The sequence below is a fragment of the Hemiscyllium ocellatum genome, chromosome 2 (genome assembly GCF_020745735.1).
Source record: "Hemiscyllium ocellatum isolate sHemOce1 chromosome 2, sHemOce1.pat.X.cur, whole genome shotgun sequence".
Lineage (NCBI taxonomy): Eukaryota > Metazoa > Chordata > Chondrichthyes > Orectolobiformes > Hemiscylliidae > Hemiscyllium > Hemiscyllium ocellatum.
The window spans coordinates 41,505,821-41,518,858 of NC_083402.1; positions in this window are offsets into that span (position 1 = coordinate 41,505,821).

Here is a 13,038-nt window from a genome sequence, read left to right on the forward strand (position 1 = left end):
TAGGGCACCTTGTCCTTTTAATGACAGATCCTTCATCCTCTAGCTACCTCAACACTGTACTGACTTCCACTTTATTGATGACAAGGGCACCCTTTGTACAAATGGATTCACTACCAGGAGCCCACACCACACAAAATATTAACTCAAGTAGTCACAACTGATACTGAACTTGACAGTATTTAAGTCTTGCAACTTAAAAGAGACATCATCTTGTTGAAGATTTTTGTCATACATTCATCAAGGTGAATATAATTGGACAATTGTGCTATAATTGGACAATACTTCCTCAAGAATCCTTAGTGTGCTACAAATAACAAGATTGAAGATTATCAATCAAGCTTGCAATGTGCTCACTTAAGCTTTTTAGAAGTAACATATATTTTTATACAGGGTTCTGTTCTCTGCAAACAGAATAAATATGTTCAGGCACTATTATTTTTCAATTAAACAAATGCATGGGGATAACTATTTATCTGCTGTATTATCTATGCCAATGCTTTGATTAACTACTTGCCAAATAATTTGCATAATTTTCTTATGCACTATAAATTGTTATTTCTTTTGTAAATTGATATTCCTGCATCTGCTCTGATGAGTGTAGATGAAAAATACTAGCCACTGTTTCTTTATTTCCAGTGCTGTCTAGCTATAAGCCAGAAAAATAAATAAGGGTCACTTTGAAATTTCAGCACAAGTCAGAAGTCTTGCTCCAGTCTGAGATTACTATTGGAGAAAATTTAGTCTTGCATCTCTTATATTGAGCTACATTGAATCTACAGCTCAAAGAATTGACATTGGTTCACTTTGCTAATGTCAATGTTCATACTCTATATTCCTTAATGAATTCTCTCTTTCTGTCTCTTCAATAGAGAATTAATCTTGCAGCCAATGCTCCTGGTGGTACAGTCAGCAATGGAGGGCTGCTACCTCTAATTGGTCATTTGGGTCATTGGACTTAAAACATTGACTCTGCTCTCTCCACAGATGCTGGTGGACCTGCTGAGTTTCTCCAACAATTTCTGGTTTTGTTTCTGATTTGATTTTCAGCATTTGCTGTTCTTTGTTTTCCGCTTTGAAGTTGTTGCTTAGAGGAAACATTGCCAACCAGTTCACTAATGGGCGGGCAACGTTCCTAGCACCTACATTCAATCTACATTCTACATTTCAAAGGTGTTGCCTTGGCACTTGGGAGGCCCTAAAAAGGGAAGTTTTTCTAACATATAAATTACACAGTGAAATCTACATCATAACTTCCATTTTTTTGTTGAAGGAAGCAAAGGGCAGTAACATAGTTAGTACAGCTCTGAAAGAACTGTAGTTGGGTTGAATTGTCTTTGCTCAATCTATATTCTTCCATGTACTTTAGATCAATATTAAAGTTAATTGTTAACTTTAACTGTGTTTAATTTTAGTTGTGTCCTGTGTTTGCACATCTGAAATAAAGATTATGTTATACTGTGGAACAATATTTGTGGGATATGGGAATTAAAAGGGAACTGTTTACTGTTTTGAAAGAGGAATATATACCACTGAAGTTGCCCATGAATGTAACAAATGGTGTGATGTCGAGCCATTTTGAGCTGCCATGTTTTCTACTTTGAAGTTGTTGCTTTTAGGTAAGTCCAGCAAGAGACATTTTCCCCACCAGTGAAATGAAGAATCAACTCAAAGGACATTGGAATCCTCACTTCCAGATGGCTGTGATGGATGACCTACACATTCTCTTCACTATCTTCCTCCAAGTAAATCAAATGCAAACCAAAATCTAATAAGGAGTCTAATGGCAGCTTATCCATTACTGCCAGTTTTCTATTCAATGATATATTTTATCACCTACACCCAAGTGTGCCATCTAAACAGGAGTATTGGAAAGGCAGTACTATACAGAGGGACGCCTTGCTTGCTATGATGTGATTTTGCCTCCAACAAGATATTTTATCTTTTCAAAGAAGTGTCTTTGGAATTGAAACATTAACTTTTCATCTACAGATGATGCCAGATCTGCTGAGTTTCTCCAGCACTTTGCTTTTATTTTAGATTCCAGAATTTGCAATATTTTTCTTTTATCTGATGCTTTAAGTCCATAGCTCTCTGAAAGTGGCCATCTCAAGTAGCAAAGACGATGTATGGCATGCTTGCCTTTATTGGTCATGGAATTGGGTACAAGAGTTACAATGTCATGTTGCAGCTTTATAAGACTTTGGTTTGGTCACACTTAGAGTATTGGGTTCAATTCTGGTTGCCACAATACAGGAAGGATGTGGAGGCTTTGGAGATAGTGCAGAAGGGGTTTACCAGGATGCTGCCTATATTAGAGAATATGAGCAATAAGAAGAGGCTAGAATAATTTGAGTTTTGTTTTCTTGAGCAGCAGAGGCTAATGGGGGGACCTGATAGAAATCTATAAAACTATGAGATGCATAGATAGGGTTTATGGCCAAAATCTAAAACTAGGAGGCATGGATTTACGTTGAGAGGGAAAAAGCTCAAAGGAGATGTGATGAGCAGGTTTTTGACACAGAGAGTGGTAGGAGTTTAGAATGGGCTTGGGTTGACATGTGGTAAGTAATATTCACACCACACAAGCAAAGGCAACAACAAAAAAAAGTCTAATCATTGCCCTTTGACATCCAATGGCAATTCCATTACCGAATCCTCTCTATCAACATTCTGTACATTACTGTTGACCAGAAACTGAACTGAACTAGCCATATAAATACCATGGTTAAAAGAGCAGGTTAGAGATTAAAAATCTTGCAGAGACTAACTAGCTTCTAACTCCTCAAAATGTGCCCACTATCTATAAGGCACAAGTGAGGAGTGTTATGGAATACTTGCCTGGATGAGTGCAGCTCCATCAATATTCAAGAGATTAACAACATCCAGCACAATGCAGCCTACCAGAATAGCACCACACACCAACATTCATTTTCTCTCTCAGTAGCAGCAGTGTGTACCATTTACAAGACGCAGTGCTGAAATTCAGAGTTGAGAATGTGGTGCTAGAAAAGCGCAGCAGGTCAGGCAACAACTGAGGAGCAGGAGAATCAACATTTTGAGCATAAGCTCATTCTTCTGCTCCTCGGATGCTGCCTGACCAACTCTGCTTTTCCAGCACCACACTCTTGACTCTGATCTCCAAAATCTACGGTCCTCACTTTTTCCGGGTGCTAAAATTCACCAAAGCTCCTTAAACAGCAACCTTCAAACCCACAACAAGAGGACAAGAACACCAGATAGAGACACAGAGTCATACAGCACAAAAACAGAACTTTCGGTCCAACTCATCCACACCAATCAGACATCCTAATTTGACTTAGTCCCTTTTGCCAGCATTTGGCCCATGTCCCTCTAAACCCTTCCCCTTCATATATCCATCCAGGTGCCTTTTAAATATTGCAATTGTACCAACCTCCACTACTTCCTTTGGCAGCTTGTTTCATACATGAACCACCCACTGTGTGAACAAGTTATCCTCAAGACTTCTTAAATTCTTTCCCCCCTTAAACCTATGTCCTCCAGTTTTGGCCTCCCCCACCCTTTAAAAGAGACCTTTATTATTCACTCTGTCCATGCTCCTCATGATTTTATAAATCTTTATAAGGTCACCCCTCAACCTCCGACACTTCAGGGAAAAAAGACCCAGCCTAATCAGCCTCTTCCTATAGCTCAAACACCCCAGTCCCAAGGTAACATCCTTATAAATCTTTTCAAATTCATAGGAACATCACCACCTGTAGGTTCCGAACCAAGCTACTCATCGTCCTGATTGGAAATATATTGCTGTTCCAACTGTTGGGTCAAAGTTCTGGAACAAACTCCTTCATGGCATTGTGGGTGTCTCTACAGAACATGGACTGCAGCAGTTCAAGGCAGTTCATCATCAACTTCCCAAGGGCAACTGAGGTTGGGCAATAAATGTTGGCAAAGCCAACAATGCCCCACATCCCATGAGTGAAGAAGGGAAGGATATAGCAAACAGAGTTGATAAAGAAGAGCCAGTTGATGCAATGTATTTAGAATCCCAGAGCCATTTGATAAGATGCTACATCAAAGGTTATTGCACAAGATTGAAGCTAACAATATTTATGATTCACTGGATCCCTGACTTACAAATGTTCATTCTTATAAATATGATCTCATACATGGTTTCAAAGTTTAAAGACCCGACATATAAGCATTTCCAGTACCCACGATGTTGTGCTGAACGTGACACCAAAATAACCTAATTCCTTCTGCCTGCCCATGGTCCATATCCCTCCATTCCCTGCAAATTCATGTGCTTATCTAAAAGTCCCTACAATGCCCTTATCGCATCTGCCTCAACCACTACACATTTCATGTGGATGACTTCAGTATCTGAGGAGTCATAAATAATACTGACCATTGTGCCATGATTACAGGTGATCATAAAGAGTGGGCAAAAACAGGGAAAGTACTCATTTTTCATGTGACAATCACAAGGAATAAATGTGTAAAAAGCGTCTCAAGTCTGCTCCCTAATAAGCTCATGGCTCATTTAATCTTGGCCTCAACTCAATGTTCTTGCCTGATATTCCTATCCCTTGATTCTTGCATGTTTCAAAGATTTGTTTAACTCAGCATTGAATATACTCAAAGATCCAGTCTCCACAGATCTCTGAAGTGAAAGATTCCACTTGATTCATGACCCTCTGAGTGATAACATTTGACTACACTTGTCTTAAATGGGTGATTCCTCTTCTCAAATGTTTCTTGTAAACTTTCCCATCTATGGAAACATCATCTTTGCATGAATGTTGTCAAGTCCCTTTCAGAATCTTAAATACTTCAAGAAGCATTCTTCTAAAATCCGATGATAGGTTCAACCTGTTCAATGCTCCCTCATAAAACAATCATTTCATCCTAACAATCAACATAATAAACCTTCTCGGAACTGTCATCAACATAGTGATATTCCTCCTTCAGTAAGAAGACTAAAATGATTCTATTGTCCTGCACTGTGCGCCAACTTTGCACGCAAATCAACTTGCAAACAGACTCCAGAGAGGAACCTGTTAACAATATAGGGACTTGCTGTATTGCAATGACATAGATGGATGATTGGTTTGCCTACAGAAAACAGAGAATCAGGATGAATAGATTTTTTTCAGATTGCAAGGATGCAACTAGAGGAGTACCACAGTGATCAGCTCTATGTCCTCAATTATTTACTTCACTTTACTTGGTTACTACATTACTTCAGGAAATGAAGTGAAGGACATGCCCCTGTCTACATCAATGGTGTGGAGGTGGAGATGGTTGAGAACTCAAGTTCCTAGGAGTACATATCAGCAACAATCTGCCCACGTTGCTGCTACAATCAAGAAAGCACACCAATGCCTCTAATTTTTCAGAAGGCTAAGGAAATTTGACATGTTCACAATGATTCTTGGCAATTTTTCAAGATGCATCATAGAAAGCGTCCTATCTGGATGCATCACAGCTTAGTATTGCAACTGTTTGGCTAAGACCAGCAGAAATTACAGAAAGTTGCGAACACAGCCCAGTCTATCACACAAGCCAGCTTTTCTTCCACTGACTCCATCTACACTTTCTGCTGCCTCAGGAAGGCACCCAACATCATCACAGATCCCTCCCACTCTGGTTATACTCTTTTCCACTCTTTTCCATCGGACAGAAGATATAAATGTCTGAAAACACATATCAACAAGATTCAAGAGCAGCTCCTTCCTTGCTGTTATTGGACTTCTGAATGGAACTCTCATATACTAGAGCTGATCTTTGTTTGTACTTTCTCTGTAGCCAACATATTCTGCATATGTTATATGCTGCATTCTATTATATTACTGTGATGTAGTTTTGTGAGATATGATTTGTCTGATGACCACAAAAACCTTTTCATTACATCTTGGTACATGTGACAATAATAAATCGTCAAATCAGATTTACTGTCTATGTTAATGATTTGGAGGTGGGGGAAGAGTGTAGTAGATCCCTATTTGCTGCAAAATGAATAATGCAATAGAATGGCATCTTGTGGTGAGGACATAAGGATGTTTTCTTATCTGTCAGCCTGGCCTCCCTGATTGGGGCTGTTAATCTGGTCCAATCAGGAATCTCCTTTTTTATGAAGTCCACCTGACTGACCTCATTACATCACTTCACTTTTCATAACTACTTTAAACTTTCCCACTTTTACTTTAAACTTATGTTCCCTAGTAATTGATATTTCTATTTATTCTATTCACATCTCTCATATTTTTGGGAACCTCTATCAGGTTGCCGCTCGGCCTCTGATGTTCAAGTAAAAACAAACCAAATTTCTCTACACACTCCGAATAGCTAATGCCCTCCAGGTAACATCCTGATCAACCTTTCCTGCACCTGTTAGTGGGAATACTTGTCCAATTTAAAGCATGCTACTTCAATAAAATCCCTACAGTGCAGAAGACACCCTTTGAAGAGCATCCCACCCAGATTATGCCCCCATCCCGATAACCTCTCGTTTACCATGGCTACTCCACTTAGTTTCTATATCTCTAGACACTACAATTTACAATGGCCAATCCACCTAAACTGCACATTTTTGGACTATGGGAATGTGCTGGCAGTCAGCAAGCTGGTTTGAAGTGTGTCTACTTCAACATCAGAAGTATCCAAAATAAGATAGGTGAGCTTGCAGCATGGATGGGTACCTGGGACTTCGATGTTGTGGTCATTTCAGAGACATGGATAGAGCAGGGTGAGGAATGGATGTTGCAGGTTTCAGGGTTTAGATCTTTCATTAAGAACAGGCAAGACAGTAATAGAGGGGGAGGTGTGGCCTTGTTAGTCAAGGATAGTATAACGGTGGATGAAAGAACTTCTGACGAGGACTCGTCTATTGAGCTAGTGGGGGCTGAGGTTAGAGCTGAAAATGTGTTGCTGGAAAAGCGCAGCAGGTCAGGCAGCATCCAAGGAGCAGGAGAAATGATGTTTCAGGCATGAGCCCTTCTTCAGGAATGAGGAAAGTTTGCCAAGCAGGCTAAGATAAAAGGTAGGGAGGAGGGATTTGGGGGAGGGGCGTTGGACATGCAATAGGTGGAAGAAGGTTAAGGTGAGGGTGATAAGGTGAGGGTGATAGGCTTGAGTGGGGGTGGGGGTGGAGAAGTCAGGAAGAAAGTTGCAGGTTAGGAAGGTGGTGCTGAGTTCGAGGGTTGGGACTGAGACAAGGTGGGGGGAGGGGAAATGAGGAAACCTGCATGTTCTTGGTGGAGTGGGAGGGGGAGTTGAAGTGTTGAGCCACGGGGTGGTTTGGTTGGTTGGTCCGGGTGTCCCAGAGGTGTTCTCTGAAACTTTCCGCAAGTAGGCGGCCCGTCTCCCCAATATAGAGGAGGCCACATCGGGTGCAGCGGATGCAGTAAATGATGTGTGTGGAGGTGCAGGTGAATTTGTGGTGGATATGGAAGGATCCCTTGGGGCCTTGGAGAGAGGTAAGGGGGGAGGTGTAGGCGCAAGTTTTGCATTTCTTGTGGTTGCAGGGGAAGGTACCGGGAGTGGAGGTTGGGTTGGTGGGGGGTGTGGACCTGACGAGGGAGTCACGGAGGGAGTGGTCTTTTCGAAACACTGATAGGGGAGGGGAGGGAAATATATCCCTGGTGGTTGGGTCCGTTTGGAGGTGGCCGAAATGACGGCGGATGATCTGATGTATATGGAGGTTGGTGGGGTGGTAGGTGAGGACCAGTGGGGTTCTGTCCTGGTGGCGATTGGAGGGGCAGGGCTCAAGAGCGGAGGAGCGGGAAGTGGAGGAGATGCGGTGGAGAGCATCGTCGACCACGTCTGGGGGGAAATTGCGGTCTTTGAAGAAGGAGGCCATCTGAGTTGTTCGGTATTGGAACTGGTCCTCTTGGGAGCAGAAGCGGCGGAGATGAAGGAATTGGGAATATGGGATGGTGTTTTTACAGGGGGCAGGGTGGGAGGAGGTGGAGTCTAGGTAGCTGTGGGAGTCGTTTGGTTTATAGTCGGTTTATAGTATACTCAGCACCACCTTCCTAACCTGCAATCTTCTTCCTGACCTTTCCGTCCCACTCCTACTCTGGCCTATCACCCTCACCTTATCACTCTCACCTTAACCTCCTTACACCTATCGCATTTCCATTGCCCCTCCCCCAAATCCCTCCTCACTACCTTTTATCTTAGCCTGCTTGGCAAACTTTCCTTATTCCTGAAGAAGGGCTCATGCCTGAAACATCGATTCTCCTGCTCCTTGGATGCTGCCTGACCTGCTGCGCTTTTCCAGCAACACATTTTCAGCTCTGATCTCCAGCATCTGCAGTCCTCTCTTTCTCCTGGGCTGAGGTTAGAAACGGGAAAGGAGATGTCACACTGCTTGAAGTTTTTTATAGGCCTCTGCAGAGTTTCAGGGAGGTGGAAGAGAGGATTGACAAAATTTTTCTGGGTAGGAATGAAAGGAACAGGGTTGTCATTATGGGGGACTTTAACTTCCCCAACATTGACTGAAAATGCTATAAGTTTAATAGGTCAGATGGATCGTTTTTGTCCAATGTGTACAGGAGGGTTTTCTGACACAGTATGTCGAAGGGCCGACAAGTTGTAGGTGAGCACTTTGGAGAGAGTGACTATAATTCAGTTACATTTAGTTTAGCGATGGAAAGGGATAGGTACATGCCACAGGTCAAGAGTTATTGATGGGGCAAGGGCAATTATAATGCAATTTGGCAAGAATTAGAATACATAGAATGGGGCAGCAAAATGCAGGGGATGCAGACAATCGAATTGTGGAGCTGGTTTAAGGAACAAATATTGCCTGTCCTTGATAGGTATGTCCCTGTCAGGCAGGGAGGAAGTGATAAGGTAAGGGAACCGTGGGTTACTACAGAAATCGCATCTCTTGTTAAGAAGAAGAAGGAGGCTTATGTGTTGATGAGACAAGATGGTTCAGATGAGGCGATGGAGAGTTGCAGATCAGCTAGGAAGCATTTAAAGAGAGAGAGAGTTAAGAAGAGCAAAGAGAGGACATGAGCAGTTTTTAGCAAATAAAATAAAGGAGAACCCTAAAGCTTTCTATAGGTATATGAGGAATAAAAGGATGACTAGGTTAGGAATAGGGCCAGTTAAAGACAGAAGTGGGAAGTTGAGTGTGGACTCTGTGGAGATTGGAGAGGTGCTAAGCAAACAGTTCTCAATGGTTTTCACTCAGGAAAAGGACAATATTGTAGAGGGAAAAAATGAGTTATGAGATATTAGATAGAAAGGATTGAGGTTAGATACACACAGGTGTTATCAATTCTAGAAGGAGTGAAAGTAGGCAAGTACTCTGGGTCGGCTGGGATTTATTCGAGGATTCTCTGGGAAGCTAGGGAGGAGGTAGCCTTTGGCTTTGATATTTGAGTTGTCATTGTCTACAGATTTAGTACCTGAGGACTGGAGGATTGCAAATGTTGTGCCATTGTTCAAGAAGGGCAGCAGAGATGACCCAGGTAATTATAGACCAGTGAGCCTTACTTCTGTTGTAGGAAAGGTTTTGGAAAGGGTTATAAGAGATAAGATTTATGATCATCTAGCAAGCAACAATTTGATTTCAGCTAGTCAACATGGTTTCGTCAAGGGCAAGTCATGTCTCACAAGCATCACTGAGTTTTTTTGAGAAGGTGACTAAGCATGTAGATAAAGGTAGGGCAGTTGATGTGGTGTACATGGACTTCAGTATAGCCTTTGATAAGGTTCCACATGGTAGGCTGTTGGACAAAAATGCAGAGGCATGGGATTGAGGGTGATTTAGCAGTTTGGATTAGGAACTGGCTTTCTGAAACAAGGCAGCAAATGGTGGTTGATGGAAAATAATCAACATGGTGTCCAGTTACTAGTGGTGTGCCACAAAGATTTGTTTTGGGACCACTGCTGTTTGTTTGTCCTTTTTATAAATGACTCAGATGCAGGCATAGGTGGATGGGTTAGTAAAACTGTATTGGAAGAATGTTACAGGTTGCAGGGAGACTTGGATAAACTGCAGAATTGAGCTGAAAGATGGCAAATGGAGTTCAATGCTGCTAACTGTGAAGTGATGCTCTTTAGGAAGAATAACAGGAAGGCAGAGAACTGGGTCAATGGAAAGATTCTTGGTAGTGTGGATGTGCAGAGGGATCTTGGAGTCCATGTGCATAGATCCCTGAAAGTTGCCACCCAGGTGGATAGTGCTGTTAAGAAGGTATACGGTGTGTTAGGTTTCATTCATAGAGGGATTGAGTTCCGGAGCCGCAATATCATGCTACAACTATACAAAACACTGGTGCGGCCGCTCTTGGAATGTTGTGTACAGTTCTGGTCGCCATATTTCGAGAAGAATGTGGAAGTATTGGAAAAGGTGCAGAGGAGATTTACCAGGATGTTGCCTGGTCTGGAGGGCAGGTCTTATGAGAAAGGCTGAGAGACTTGGGTCTGTTCTCATTGGATAGAAGAAGGCTAAGGGGAGATTTGGTAGAGACATACAAGATGATCAGAGGGTTAGACAGTCTTTTTCCTAGGATGATGATGTCAGGTTGCATGAGGGGGCATAACTACAAATTGAAGGGAGATAGGTCTAAGACAGATGTCAGAGGCAGGTTCTTTACTCAGAGAGTGGTAATGGCGTGGAATGCCCTACCTGCCAATGTAGTTAACTCAGTCAGGTTAGATTTAAACAACCCTTGGATAAGCACAGGGATGATGATGGGATACTATAGGGGGACGAGCTGAGAATAGTTCACACATCGGTGCAACATTGAGGGCTGAAGGGTCTGTTCTGCACTGTATTGTTCAATGTTCCATGTTGTAAGTAGATTGAGTGAGTGAACAAAAACTTGGCAGACAGAGTTTCATATAGGGAAGTCGGAAGTCATGCACTTTGTTAGGAAGAATTAAAAGACATATTGTGATTTAAATGGAAAGATGCATACCAAAAAAGTAAACAATAGAGGCTGTTTTTGATTGTGAAATAGAAGGTGTGACCATGCAGGTACAGCAAGTAATTAAAAATACAAATGTGATTTCGATCTTTATTGCTTATGAGTTGGAATTTAAAAATAGAGAGCTGTTGTTACGACCGATACAGAGTGTTGGTGAGTTCGCACCTGGAAATGTGGTACAGGCTGGTCTCTTATATTTCTAAAAGGGTATACTGACATTGAAGGCAGTTCAAAAGAGATTTACAAGGCTAATTCCTTGAAAAAGGTGCTAGTCTCTCAACAACAGCTAAATAGGTTAGGTCTTCATTCACTAATGTTTAGGAGAATAACAGGTGATCATATTGAAATATGCAAAGTTCTGAAGGGCCTTATCAGAGTAAGTATTGACAATATGTTTCTATTAGTGGGGGCATCTCAAACTAGGGAACATAGTTAAAGAATAATGAGAATCATTTAAAACTGAGATGCAAAGGAAGTTCTCTCAGAGATTAATGAATTCTGGAATTCTACCCAGAGCTGTGGAGGCTAAGTTACGGAAAGAATTTAAAAAGATGAATAATATTTGCAAGAACTTGAGGGCTATGAGGAGCACAAAAGAAGAGTTAATTGGGGCAGACTAGCTATGACCATATAGAATTACAGGGCAGGCTGGATGGACTGAATGGCCCAGTTCTGTTCCTATTTGTTTAGTTCTTATGGCTGACATGGACACAATAGACTGAAGGGCCTTTTTTTAATGCTGTAAATGCATTTGAGTCTAAAACGATATGCAGAATTTTTGTTTTCTATATTTAGATTGTTAAATGCAATTGTTCATCATTGTAAGAAAGGCCAACTGTGCTCAGCAAGTTATCTGAGGACAAATCTCCTCTATATACAGATACAAAGGGAAACATGAAAATGTGGATTAAAAACAAACAGCTGGCCGATAAGCATCTGCAAGGAAGATAGGTTAATGCTCTCTGCATGTCAACTAGATAAATGAAGAATCAGACTCAAAATAATTCTGTTTCAAACCTTTTAATGATCATTCTTGAATTTTATACACTTTCAATCATACTCAATGCTGTGAAACCATTTCTATTGTGTCATTGTAAAACTGATAAGAACGTTAAATAATCACAGTGGTAGAGAAAAAAAATAACAGAACCAGATTCATAACAAATAATGGACAAAGCAGTGTTTGTAATCAGGCAAGGAGGAGATTGGGGCATGAGAGGAGGAAGATACGCCTCTTTGTTAACTAGGAGTGACCGGATTCAATCCCATGAGATTCTGTATCAGCGCTCCTCACTATTTCCTTTTTGCTACATGCACAATGTGAAGCAAGGAGATTGACCATTTTCTGGACTTTTTAAATTCCTTTTTTTCTCTACAACTTGCAGCTGAGTTCCCTTATTTCTTTGAACAAAGGAAAGGAAGTGGAATTGAAAACTCTACCCTCATTTCCCCAAGGAGTTCACACAAAAATGACTGATATGGAAAAGAGGGATTATAAGAATACAATAGAATGTGATTGAGCAACTGCTCAAATCACAGGTACAAAGTTCAGATTTTTCAGTACAATAATTCATTCACAATGTGTATACACACAGAAACTTTAATTACTATTCCTAGAATCAACATTCACATAAAAACACACAGCCATTTATACATACACACCCCTGCATGCACACACATATTTATACACACAGATGAGCCTCAATATACACGCACACCACATGTATACACATACATATACACAGACAGATATATTGCTACAACCACAAGCCTCCACACATATATCCATAGATACACCTCCACAAGCACACATAACCCCTGTATACATATGCACACTAATATATATGTCTACAACCACACACACCCATACACACACACAGTATCATATACTGTATCATTCATATACACCTAGATACATACCTCACCGCTAACATACCCACCCACACATAGCCACATAAATATAACCCCACACTCGCACACAAAGAGACACTCCATTTCATATACACATCAGACACAATCACTCACCGACAAATACCCACACAGATACATCACCAAAACCCTTACATACACTCACTCATATTCACATACAGATTCAACTCCACATTTCCAACAC